This window comes from Arachis duranensis, chromosome 9, assembly GCF_000817695.3.
Source record: "Arachis duranensis cultivar V14167 chromosome 9, aradu.V14167.gnm2.J7QH, whole genome shotgun sequence".
NCBI lineage: Eukaryota > Viridiplantae > Streptophyta > Magnoliopsida > Fabales > Fabaceae > Arachis > Arachis duranensis.
In genome coordinates, this window is record NC_029780.3 from 82157440 (window position 1) to 82169765 (window position 12326).

Genomic DNA, 12326 nt, shown 5'->3' on the forward strand with positions numbered 1-12326 from the left:
TTGTACATGAACTGGTTATTTGCAACCATGTCAATAAGTTCTTGAGCTTCTCCAGGCATTTTCTTTAGGTGAATGGATCCACCTGCAGAATGGTCCAATGACATCTTAGAGAACTCAGATAGACCATAATAGAGTATATCTATCATGATCTATTCTGAAAACATGTCAGAAGGACATCTTTTGGTCATCTGCTTGTATCTTTCCCAAGCTTCATAGAGGGATTCACCATCTTTTTATTTGAAGGTCTGAACATCCACTCTAAGCTTGCTCAGCTTTTGAGGAGGAAAGAACTTAGCTAAGAAGGCCGTGACCAGCTTATCCCAGGAGTCCAGGCTATCTTTAGGTTGAGAGTCCAACCATGCTCTAGCTTTGTCTCTTACAGTAAAAGGGAAAAGCATGAGCCTGTAGACTTCAGGATCTACTCCATTAGTCTTAACAGTCTCACAGATCTGCAAGAACTCAGTTAAAAACTAGTAGGGATCTTCTCATGGAAGTCCATGAAACTTGCAGTTCTGTTGCATTAGAGCAACTAATTGAGGTTTCAACTCAAAGTTGTTTGCTCCTATGGCAAGAATTGAGATGCTTCTTCCATCGAACTTGGACGTAGGTGTGGTATAATCACCAAGCATCCTTCTTGCATTATTGTTGTTGGTTTCGGCTGCCATCTCCTTTTCTTGTTCGAAAGTTTCAACAAGGTTGTCTCTGGATTGTTGTAATTTAGCTTCTCTTAGTTTCCTCTTCAGAGTCCTTTCAGGTTCTGGATCAGCTTCAACAAGAATGTCTTTTTCCTTGTTCCTGCTCATATGAGAAAGAAGAGAACAGAAAAGAAAGAGGAATCCTCTATGTCACAGAAAAGAGGTTCCTTATTGTTAGTAGAAGAAGAAAGGGAATAAGAGTGAAGAAGAATGAATAATCCAAACACAAGGGTGAGGATAAAGGCAATGATTTGAGATGAAGAGAGGTGAAGAGAGGTGTTAGTAAATGAATAAATAAATAGAATAAGATGAGAGAGGGAGAAATTTTCGAAAATAATTTTTGAAAAGGAGTTAATGATTTTTGAAAATTAAGAAAAGAAATAAAATTAAAATTAAAATTTAAAACAATTAATTAATTAAGAAAATTTTGAAAAAGAGGGAAGTGATTTTCGAAATTAAAGAGGAAAAAGTAGTTAGTTGATTTTGGAAAAGATTAGAAACAAACAAAAAGTTAGTTAGTTAATTAAAAAAAAGATTTGAAAATCAAATTTGAAAAGATAAGAAGATAAGAAGATATTTTAAAATCAAATATTTTAAAAAGATAAAATTTTGAAAAAGATATGACATAAAAGATAAGATAAAAAGATATGATTAAAATTAAAATTGATTACTTTGCTAACAAGAAACTAAAAGATAAGATTCTGGAATTTAAAGATTGAACCTTTCTTAACATGAAAGTAACAAACTTCAAATCTTTGAATCAATCATATTAATTGTCAGCATAATTTTCGAAAATAAAGATACAACTAAGAAAAAGATTTTTGAAAAATATTTTGAAGGATTTTCATAAATTAATAAGAAAAATGAAAAAAATTCAATTTTTGAAAAAGTTTTGAAAAGATAAAATTTTTAAAATTTGAAAATTTGACTTGACTTACAAGAAACAACTAATTTTAAAAAATTTTTTACTAAGTCAACCCAAATTTTTGAAATTTTGAGAGAAAAAAGGAAAAGATATTTTTTTATTTTTGAATTTTTAATTATGAGAGAGAAAAACATAAAAAATGACTCACAACATGAAAATTATGAATCAAAACACATGATGCATGCAAGAACACTATGAATGTCAAGATGAACACCAAGAACACTTTGAAGATCATGATGCACATCAAGAACATATTTTTAAAAAATTTTTATGCAAAGAAAACATGCAAGACACCAAACTTAAAAATCTTTAATTCTTAGACAATATGAATGCAAAAATGCACATGAAAAACATCATACAACACAAAACAAGAAAACATCAAGATCAAACAAGAAGACTTACCAAGAACAACTTGAAGATCATGAAGAACACTATGAATGCATGAATTTTCGAAAAATGCAAGAACAATATGAATATTTTTTTGATTTTATTATTTTTTTTTTGTATTTTATTTTATATTTTTTGAAAAATATATAGGAAAAAGGAAGTAATGAATTCAAAGTCCTCAATCAAAATCCTATGAATTAGACATGGCTTAATAGCCATCCAAGCTAAAACATGTTATATGAAACTCTAGAATTCATTGTTGAAAACTCTGAAAATTTTCGAAAATAGGTGATAAATTTTTGAAAGATTTTTGAAAAATTTTTGAAAATAAAACAAGAAAGAAAATTACCTAATCTGAGCAGCAAAATGAACCGTCAGTTGTCCAAACTCGAACAATCTCCGGCAACGGCGCCAAAAACTTGGTGGACGAAATTGTGTTTCATACTTAAATTGTTGTTCGAAATTGATTGCCCGGTAATGGCCCCAAAAACTTGGTGCTCAATACGATGGTCTAAACATAATTTCACAACTTCACTCAACTAACCAGCAAGTGTACTGGGTCGTCCAAGTAATAAACCTTACGTGAGTAAGGGTCGATCCCACAGAGATTGTTTGTATGAAGCAAGCTATGGTCATCTTGTAAATCTCAGTCACGCGGATAATAAATGGTTATGGAATTTTCGAATAATAATAATAAATAAACTGAAAATAAAGATAAAAATACTTATGTAGATCATCGATGGAATTTCAGATAGGCGTATGAAGATGCTGTGCTCCTTCTGAATCTCTACTTTCCTACTGCCTTCATCCAATCCTTCTTACTCCTTTCCATGGCAAGCTGTATGTACGGCATCACCGTTGCAATGGCTACATCCCATCTTCTCAGTGAAAAAGGTCCAAATGCTCTGTCACGGCACGAGTAATCATCTGTCGGTTCTCAATCATGTCAGAATAGAATCCCTTGATTCTTTTGCGTTTGTCATCACGCCCAACAATCGCGAGTTTGAAGCTCGTCACAGTCATTCAATCCCGGAATCCTACTCAGAATACCACAGACAACGTTTAGACTTTCCGATTCTCATGAATGCCGCCATCAATTCTAGCTTATACCACGAATACTTTGATCTCACGGAATGGAAGGCTCGGTTGTCAGGCGAGGGCAACCATGCGTCGTGCATCAGGAATACAAGAGATACACACTCTAGCTTTCGCTTGTAGAACGGAAGTGGTTGTCAGGCACGCGTTCATAGGGACGGATGATGATGAGTGTCACGGATCACCACATCCATCAGGTTGAAGTACGAGTAGTATCTTAGAACAGAAATAAGATTGAAATTGAATAAAAGATAGTAGTAATTGCATTAAAACTTCGAGGTATGGCCGAATGGCCAGCCCCCAAAACGTGATCACTGGATCAAAAATGCAATTCAGGATCCAGGATCGGTCAAAAGACCCTGAATACAATAGTAAAATGTCCTATTTATACTAGACTAGCTACTAGGGTTTACAGAAGTAAGTAATTGATGCAGAAATCCACTTCCGGGGCCCACTTGGTATGTGCTTGGGCTGAACTTGAGCTTTACACGTGCAGAGGCTTCTTTTGGAGTTGAGCGCCAAGTTATAATGTATTTTTGGCGTTCAACTCTGGTTCGTGACGTGTTTCTGGCGTTTGACTCCAGAATGCAGCATGGAACTGGCGTTGAGCGCCAGTTTACATCATCTAATCATGAATAAAGTATGAACTATTATATATTGCTGGAAAGCTCTGGATGTCTACTTTCGAACGCTGTTGAGAGCGCGCCATTTGGATTTTTAGCTCGAGAAAATCCATTTCGAGTGAAGGGAGGTCAGCATCCAACACCATCAGCAGTCCTTTGTTAGCCTCCTTATCAGAGTTTTGCTCAGGTCCCTCAATTTCAGTCAGAAAATACCTAAAATCATAAAAAAACACACAAACTCATAGTAAAGTCCAGAAATGTGAATTTAGCATAAAAACTAATGAAAACATCCCTAAAATTAGCTAGATTATACTAAAAACTATCTAAAAACAATGCCAAAAAGTGTATAAATTATCCGCTCATTAGCGCCTCTACTTTGCTATTTTATTATACATGTCCCTTTGCGTGAAAGACAAATACTCGTAGCCACCTTTCTGATTTGCTAATGCCCGATATATCTGCCCAATAGTAATTCCACCCTTTTTCATGTTAATCATGTGGCCAATATCAGCCTCGGACATGAATCTATGCCCACGAAGCAATCCAGTCAACTGAGGATCAAGAAGTTGATGATTGTGTTCATCAGAAAAATATGAAATAAACCAACGACCACCAGATGCATCGAAAGAAATTTCCATCATTGCACTACAGCCACACCTTGTCTCCGGCGTGGGTTTCTTCTTACAGTTTTCAATGCCATAATTATTTTGTGGTCTAAATCCTTCACGATGACTGACGAACAGAATTTTGCCTGGTCTAGAATTTCAAAATTAAGTTCTCGTTGAAAGTATAGTTTCTAAACCAACAAGAATCCTTTCGTACAAAAGCTTGGTTGTCACAAGAAACAAACCCCTAATAAAATCGATAACCGAAGTATTTAAACCTTGGGTCGTCTCTCAAAGAATTGCAGGGAAGTGTTATTGTTATTGGTTATGTAAAGGTATATTTTGGTGTTTTTAAGTTAAGAAGCAAGAATAGTAAATGGCAAAAGGAATAAACTAATAACTAGAAAAGCTCTTGGCAAGGTATGAGAACTAGATGTCCTATCCTAGTTATCCTTATTAATTATGATGAGAATTGTTCATTGCTCCCACTTGGTCAACCTCTGACTATGAAGGTATGTCAAGTGGATAAATCAATTTGATTTCCCAGGTCCTAGTCAAATCCTATGAAAAGACTAGAGTTAGCGGAATTCAAATCAACTAGCAAACATAACAATTATCCATCAACAAAGGAGTTTGATAACTCAAGTGTCACCAATTACTCAACCAATGCCAAGAGATTCAATAACAACAAATCGAGAAACAAACAATAAACATGAAATACCTCAAATTGCATTAATAAGAGAAATCAAATCTAACATGAGAATTCATAAATTTAAGTAATAGAATAAATAAAAGTAGAAGAGAAACTAAATTAAAGGAACATTAAACCTAGAATTGGGAAGAAATAAACCTAAAACTAATAGAAATCCTAAATCCTAAAACCTAGAGAGAGGAGAGAGCCTCTCTCTCTAGAAAACTATATCTAAGACCTAAAATTATGTGAATGAAAAGTGTCTATATGATTCCCCCACTTTGCAGCCTCTAATCTGTATTTTCTGGGCCAAAAACTAGGTCAAAAACAGCCCAGAAATTACTCCCACCGATTTCTGATACGTCCACCACGTGGCTCTGTTATGCGTACGCGTTGCCCACGCATACGCGTCACTTGTTTGCGGCACAATCCACGCGTGCGTGTCACCTAACAGCAAACCAACTATGGTAAATTATATATCGTTGAGAAGCCCCAGATATTAGCTTTCCAATGCAACTAAAACGGCCTCATTTGGACCTCTGTAGCTCAATTTATGGTCAATTGAGTGCAAAGAGGTCAGGGCTAACAGCTTTGCAGTTCCTTCAGCTTCTTGTATTCCTTCCACTTTTGCATGCTTCCTTTCCATCCTCTAAGCCATTCCTGCCCTGTAATCTCTGAAAACACTTAACACACATATCATGGCATTGAGTGGTAATAAGAGAGGATTAAAATTAGCTAAATTAAGACCAAAGAAACATGTTTTCAATCATAGCACAAAATCAGGAAGAAAATTGTAAAACATGCAATTTGCATGAATAAGTGTGAGAATAGTGGATAAAATCCACTCAATTAAGCACAAGATGTACCAGGAAATAGTGGTGCATTAAATCTCCCCACACTTAAACATTAGCATGTCCTCATGCTAAGCTCAAGAGAAGCTATAAGAGTGAAGAGGAATGGTAGAAAGTATGAAATGCAACCTATCTATATGAGTGCAACTACATGCAAAATGCTTTTACCCACTTGGTGAAAAGTAAATAAATCCTTCAAGAAGAAATATGAACTGGATCTCACTAATTCAAATTATAAAATAAGGTACAAGTAAAGTTGTAAAAGAAAATAGCTCAGGAAAATCGGGAACAAGGAATCGAGTATCGAACCCTCACTGGAAGTGTATACACTCTAATCACTCAAGTGTTTGAAGTTCGATTCTCTCAATTCTCTACTAACCTTGATTTCTAAGACTTGCTCTTCTTATGCCAAACAAAAGAAATCTAATGCACCAATACATAAATCAATAGGTCTTTTGAGGGTTGTAATGGGGTTAAGGTAAAGGTAGGATTGTATTTGGTCAAGTGGACTGAAATCTGAATCCTTAATTAACCTAAACTTCTCACCTAACTTAGGACAATCCATATAATCATAATATAAAATCAATAACTACCCATTAACTGTGTTTACTACATATTCATGCATTCCAATTTTGAGTACAATACATATGCATTGCTATCACCATTTACTTTGGGGCATTTTGTCCCCTTTTTATTTTTTTGCTCTTTTTCTTTTCTTTTTCTCTTTTTTTTTTCTTTTTCTATTTTTCTTTCCTAGGAATTGAATGCATAAACATGTTCTTAACATTCTTGTTCATATTTTCTCAAGAATACACAACACCCAGTTCTCAAACCAAATATTGGCAAACCCAATTTCTCCACAGTTAATTCGTGAGCACTGTCACTAGTCTAAGCTAACCAAGGATTCAAACTAAGGACATTATTATTTTCCGCTTAGAGTTAGTAATGACCTAAAGTAAAGAAAAAATGGGGTAAAATAGGCTCAAATTGTTTTGAAAAGGATAATGAAAGGGTAAAGCCATATGGGTATGTAAGCTCAGTGAAACAAAGGCCTCAATCATATAAGTGCATGCATACATCAAAGAATGAAAATATAGAATTGAGCAAGACATAGATTACAATTATAGAGAGAACAACACACACCAAAAATAAAATATTAGTTGATAAAATGCAACCAATCAAATAGGCTCAAAATCTCACTGGTTTTGTGTGTTCGAGCTCTAAAACCATGTTCCAAATTAAATTTCTTCAAACAAGTTTAACAAAAATTTTAATTCAAATTAGTGAATTGCTATAAAGAGTTTCTGGAAAAAGAAAATATTACCTCAATCAAGTAGTGGTAAAATATGCACAAAATCAAACAAACATGCAAATGCAACAATGAACTAACAAAGAAAAAATAAAAATTGGTGTTGAGAGGAAAGTGACTAACCCACAGAGATCGGTATCGACCTCCCCACACTTAAAGATTGCACCGTCCCCGGTGCATGCTAAGATGTGCAAGTGGAAGGGTTGCTCTAACTGATGCTTTTTCTCCGAAGAATGTATGCCAGGCACTTATTTATTACTCCAGTTAGAAAATTTTCTTTTTTCCTCTTGGTGGCCAGCCTGAAAGAAGAGAAAAAAAGGAATGGACAGAACCCACAAGCAAAGATATGAAAAGAGATAAAATATATGTGGGCTAGTGCCAAATAATAAGGTTCTTAATTAAATGTTAGGTACAACATGTTAGTGAGAAAATAATAGAAGCACAGGGCCTGTGAACTAAATAGCAAACAAGTCGAGGGGCATCCAAAATAATGCAAGAAATATGCAACAGTGGAATAAGAATATTTAACACCAATAGAAAAATAATAAACATAGAAAAGAAAATAAAAACATGCATACAGTTAAAATGCAATGAATGAAAGAATGTAAATATAATGAGGGAGGCGACGCGTAAGCGTTGTCCACCCTTACGCGTCGGTGAGCGGGAATCCAAGTGACGTGTAAGCATTGGTCATGCGTACGCGTGAGCACTGGCTGTGCTAAACGCAGAATACCAGCAACTAGGCAGCACAACTCTCGGCCAAATCACCCATTGACGCTGATTTTCTATCCACGCGTACGTGTTGCTGACGCTTACGTGTGGGTTGACTAAAATATGGTTGACGCGCACGCGTCACCCACGCGTACGCGTGGGTTGGCTCGTGCACAAGGTACCCTTCCTGCACAGCTCCCACGCAACTTTCTGTAAGGTTTAGCATCGCATGTGACGCGCACGCGTGGAACGCGCTTTCCTTCCTCCTTTTTTTATGCAGAATGCAACATGAAGGTGCTAATGTAGACATTATGACTGGATACTTAATAAAAATAGAATAAAATAAAATTAAGGATAAAAATGAATGATCATACCATGGTGAGTTGTCTCCCACCTAGCACTTTTAGTTAAAGTCCTTAAGTTGGACATTTGATGAGCTCCTTGTCAGGGCGGCTTACGCTTGAACTCTTCCAGGAATCCCCACCAATGCCTGTAATTCCAATAGCCTTCGGGATCCCAAAATAGGCGCATAACGCCTTCAAGAAAGTTGAAGTATGTGACCAGGCCCCAAGAGTGTTGATTGCTAGAATGAATTACGGGGTCCCAAACCTTGCTTTTGCACCTGTCTTTGTGTTGATCACCATTGTTCCAACTGGGTGGCAAGCAATCTAAATTCTCACTAAAGTGGCCAAACAACTTCTTGGACCCTTCAATCGAGCTCTACACCAACCTTTACATTTCAACTTGGAGCATACAACCATAGTGAACCTTGCATGATAGCTCCTATCACTTACCATCTCCCTCTTACGCTTAATGCCACAAAGAGCTCTAAGTTGACCATCCGTCTCCAGTAGCCCATATTCAAGTGGGAAAGTAAAGGTTAAGGACAAGAATTTTACCCACTTGAATGTTGTATTGGATGGTAGTGGCTTTGGGAGAGGTGTTTCTAATGATTGTGCAAGCTCCACTCTCTTGTACTCTTCTTTGAATTCTTCCACCTCTTTTCAAGCCTCCTCAATTTCAACCTCTTCCTCTTGGTAGTTTTCCTCCAATCCAGTCTCTTCTGCGTTGCCTACTAAGGGCATGGGAGGCTGTGCTTCTTCTTCTTTAATCTCCATCTCTTGATCAACTTCTTCAAAGTCTTCAACCATGATATGCCTTGGAGGTTGTACACCTTCTTCAACATCAACATCAAACACCTTGGAAGGAGGCTTTATGACTGGGTTTTCCCATTGAGGTTCCGCATCTCCCAAATCTTCAACCACTTCTTCCTCTTCAGCTATTACGGCTTCCTTCACTTGTTCCAATACAAAGCCGCGTTCCTCATGTTCCACCGGAGTTCCCGATCTCTCCTTCATGCTATGTTCTTCATTTGATTCCCCACATGTAGCCATGGGGGTACTTTGAGTGCTTGAGTATTGGGAGGCTAATTAATTTATTAACTCGCCCAAGGCGGCCACAAAATTTAGCACATTCCCTTGGAACTCTTGTGTCGTCCCGTGCATCTCTCTTTTCTCTGGAAGAAGAACATTTGTAGGGTCATTCATGGGAGACCGGGATGGATAAGAAGGTTCATTAATTGGGAGGAAAGGTTCATGATACGAGGGTGGCCCATCATAATAAGGATGTGGCGGTTCAACACTCTCCATCTTGTCCACTTATTGCGCAACACACTTCAATTCCTTGCTCTCCAGTTGAGATTCTGTAGCTATAGAAGGTTCGTGTGCTTTATGGCTTACCACTTGCTCCAACTGATGAACGGCTGCTTGAAACTGATCCAGTGTGTCCTTGAGATGATCCCGTGACTCTTGTTCCTCTTGGATAACGTAATTGGTATCATAAGGCTCTTGGATTGATGGATATGAACATGGTGTATATGGAGGTGGAGGTTCTTAGGAGTAATTAGGTTGAAATTGGGGTGGTTCTAGATATGGTTCATATGGCTCATAAGGTGGCTGGTATGGTGGATAAGGATTAGGATCATATGAGGGTGTTTGGTAGTAGGGAGCTTGTGAGTATGGTGGTTCAAACTTATGTTGAGGAGGGGGCTTATAGGTATAATGTGGTAGGGGTTGATTGTCACGGAAGGGTCCACCATAACCATTGCCTTGATATCATCACAGAATAGTTATTTCTTGTAACACATTGGAGGAGTTTGTTGCCAAGAGGGTTGATCAAATCCTTGTGGCGCCTCCCTTCTTTGGTCATTCCAACCTTGATGCATGTTCTCATTGTAATCTCCTCTTCCTACAACACAATGGTAACCGGACTCATAGCCAAAGGGGTGAGAGTTCATAGTAGCTAAAGAAAATAAAAACAAAAACTAGTAAAAATAAGCAACTAAGTCATAAACTAACGAAAATAACAAACAAACAAAAAGCAAATATTTACAATAACTAATAATAAGGCACATGTTTGCAATTCCCCAGCAACGGTGCCATTTTGACGATCAGATTCTTGCATGGTCTAAAATTTCACAATTAAGTTCTCGTTGAAAGTATAGTTTCTAAATCAACAAAAATCCTTTCGTACAAAAACTTGGTTGTCACAAGTAACAAACCCCTAATAAAATCGATAACCAAAGTATTTAAACCTCGGGTCGTCTCTCAAGGAATTGCAGGAAAGTGTTCTTGTTATTGGTTATGTAAAGGTATATTTTGGGGTTTTTAAGATAAGAAGCAAGAATAGTAAATGGCAAAAGGAATAAACTAATAACTAGAAAAGCTCTTGGCAAGGTATGAGAGCTGGATGTCCTATCCTAGTTATCCTTATCAATTGTGATGAGAATTGTTCATTGCTCCCACTTGGTCAACCTCTAACTATGAAGGCATGTCAAATGGATAAATCAATTTGATTTCCCAGGTCCTAGTCAACTCCTATGGAAAGACCGGAGTTAGTGGAATTCAAATCAACTAGCAAACACAACAATTATCCATCAACAAAGGAGTTTGATAACTCAAGTGTCACCAATTACTCAACCAAAGCCAAGAGATTCAATAACAACAAATGGAGAAACAAACAATAAACATGAAATACCTCAAATTGCATTAATAAGAGACATCAAATCTAACATAAGAATTCATAAATTAAAGTAATGGAATAAATAAAAGTAGAAGAGAAACTAAATTAAAGGAACATTGAACCTGGAATTGGAAAGAAATAAACCTAAAACTAATAGAAATCCTAAATCCTAAAACCTAGAGAGAGGGGAGCCTCTCTCTCTAGAAAACTACATCTAAAACCTAAAATTATGTGAATGAAAAGTGTCTATATGATTCCCCCACTCTGCGGCCTCTAATCTGTGTTTTCTGGGCCGAAAACTGGGTCAAAAACAGCCCAGAAATCGCCCCCAGCAATTTCTAATACGTCCAGCACGTGGCTCTGTTATGCGTACGCGTCGCCCACGCGTACACGTCACTTGTCTGCGGCACAATCCACGCTTACGCGTGTTCCACGCGTGCATGTCGTATAACAGCAAGGCAACTATGGCAAATTATATATTGTTGCGAAGCCCCAAATGTTAGCTTTCTAATGCAACTGAGACTGCCTCATTTGAACCTCTGTAGCTCATGTTATGGTCAATTGAGTGCAAAGAGGTCAGGGTTGACAGCTTTGCAGTTCCTTCAGCTTCTTGTATTCCTTCCACTTTTGCATGCTTCCTTTCCATCCTCTAAGCCATTTCCGCCCTGTAATCTATGAAAACACTTAACACACATATCATGGAATCAAATGGTAATAAGAGAGGATTAAAATTAGCTAAATTAAGACCAAAGAGATATATTTTCAATCATAGCACAAAATCAGGAAGGAAAATGTAAAACATGTAATTTACATGAATAAGTGTGAGAATAGTGGATAAAATCCACTCAATTAAGCACAAGATGTACCACAAAATAGTGGTGCATCAATGACATACAAAGTTTCTCAACTTAAGTATGCCCGCACAACTCTTTCTAGTCTTGTTCTTCCGAGCAATAAAGCCTCTTGTCCTTGAATATCTATTGTAGAACTCAAATGCAATGTCGACATCAGAATAGTGAAAGTGACATACGTCTTTGTCCCTGATGTTCCAAAATTCAATCATCCTCATGTCCTCGAATGAATCAATGTTATACCCTTCATCGAAGCCGTGATCATCAAAGATTGGTTCCACATTTGTGTCGTCCTCATCCATATACTCTTTGTCAACTTCCTCATGTTTTTCTTTGTCCTGTCCGTACTGGTCATATGATATATGCTCAATATTAACCTTTTCATGAGAAAATTCCTGACCCATTACTTCCTGAACACTAATACACAATTCAAAATAAGTTTGTATATAAACTGCCAAAAATGATAAGAACAACTATTTTTAAAATAGAAATCAAATTTCTTATATATCCTGCACACATTTATGCTTAAACCACCCATGTAAATTAAAAGAAAAAATAACTA

At 36.9% G+C, this 12326-nt stretch overlaps 1 non-coding gene across 1 annotated transcript; it reads left to right on the top strand.

Annotated features, from left to right (window-relative positions):
• Window positions 1-162: 162 nt before the first annotated feature.
• Window positions 163-266, top strand: LOC127741839 (small nucleolar RNA R71). The gene has a single exon (XR_008003044.1). It is a non-coding gene; the product is annotated as a small nucleolar RNA R71 (small nucleolar RNA).
• Window positions 267-12326: the final 12060 nt, after the last annotated feature.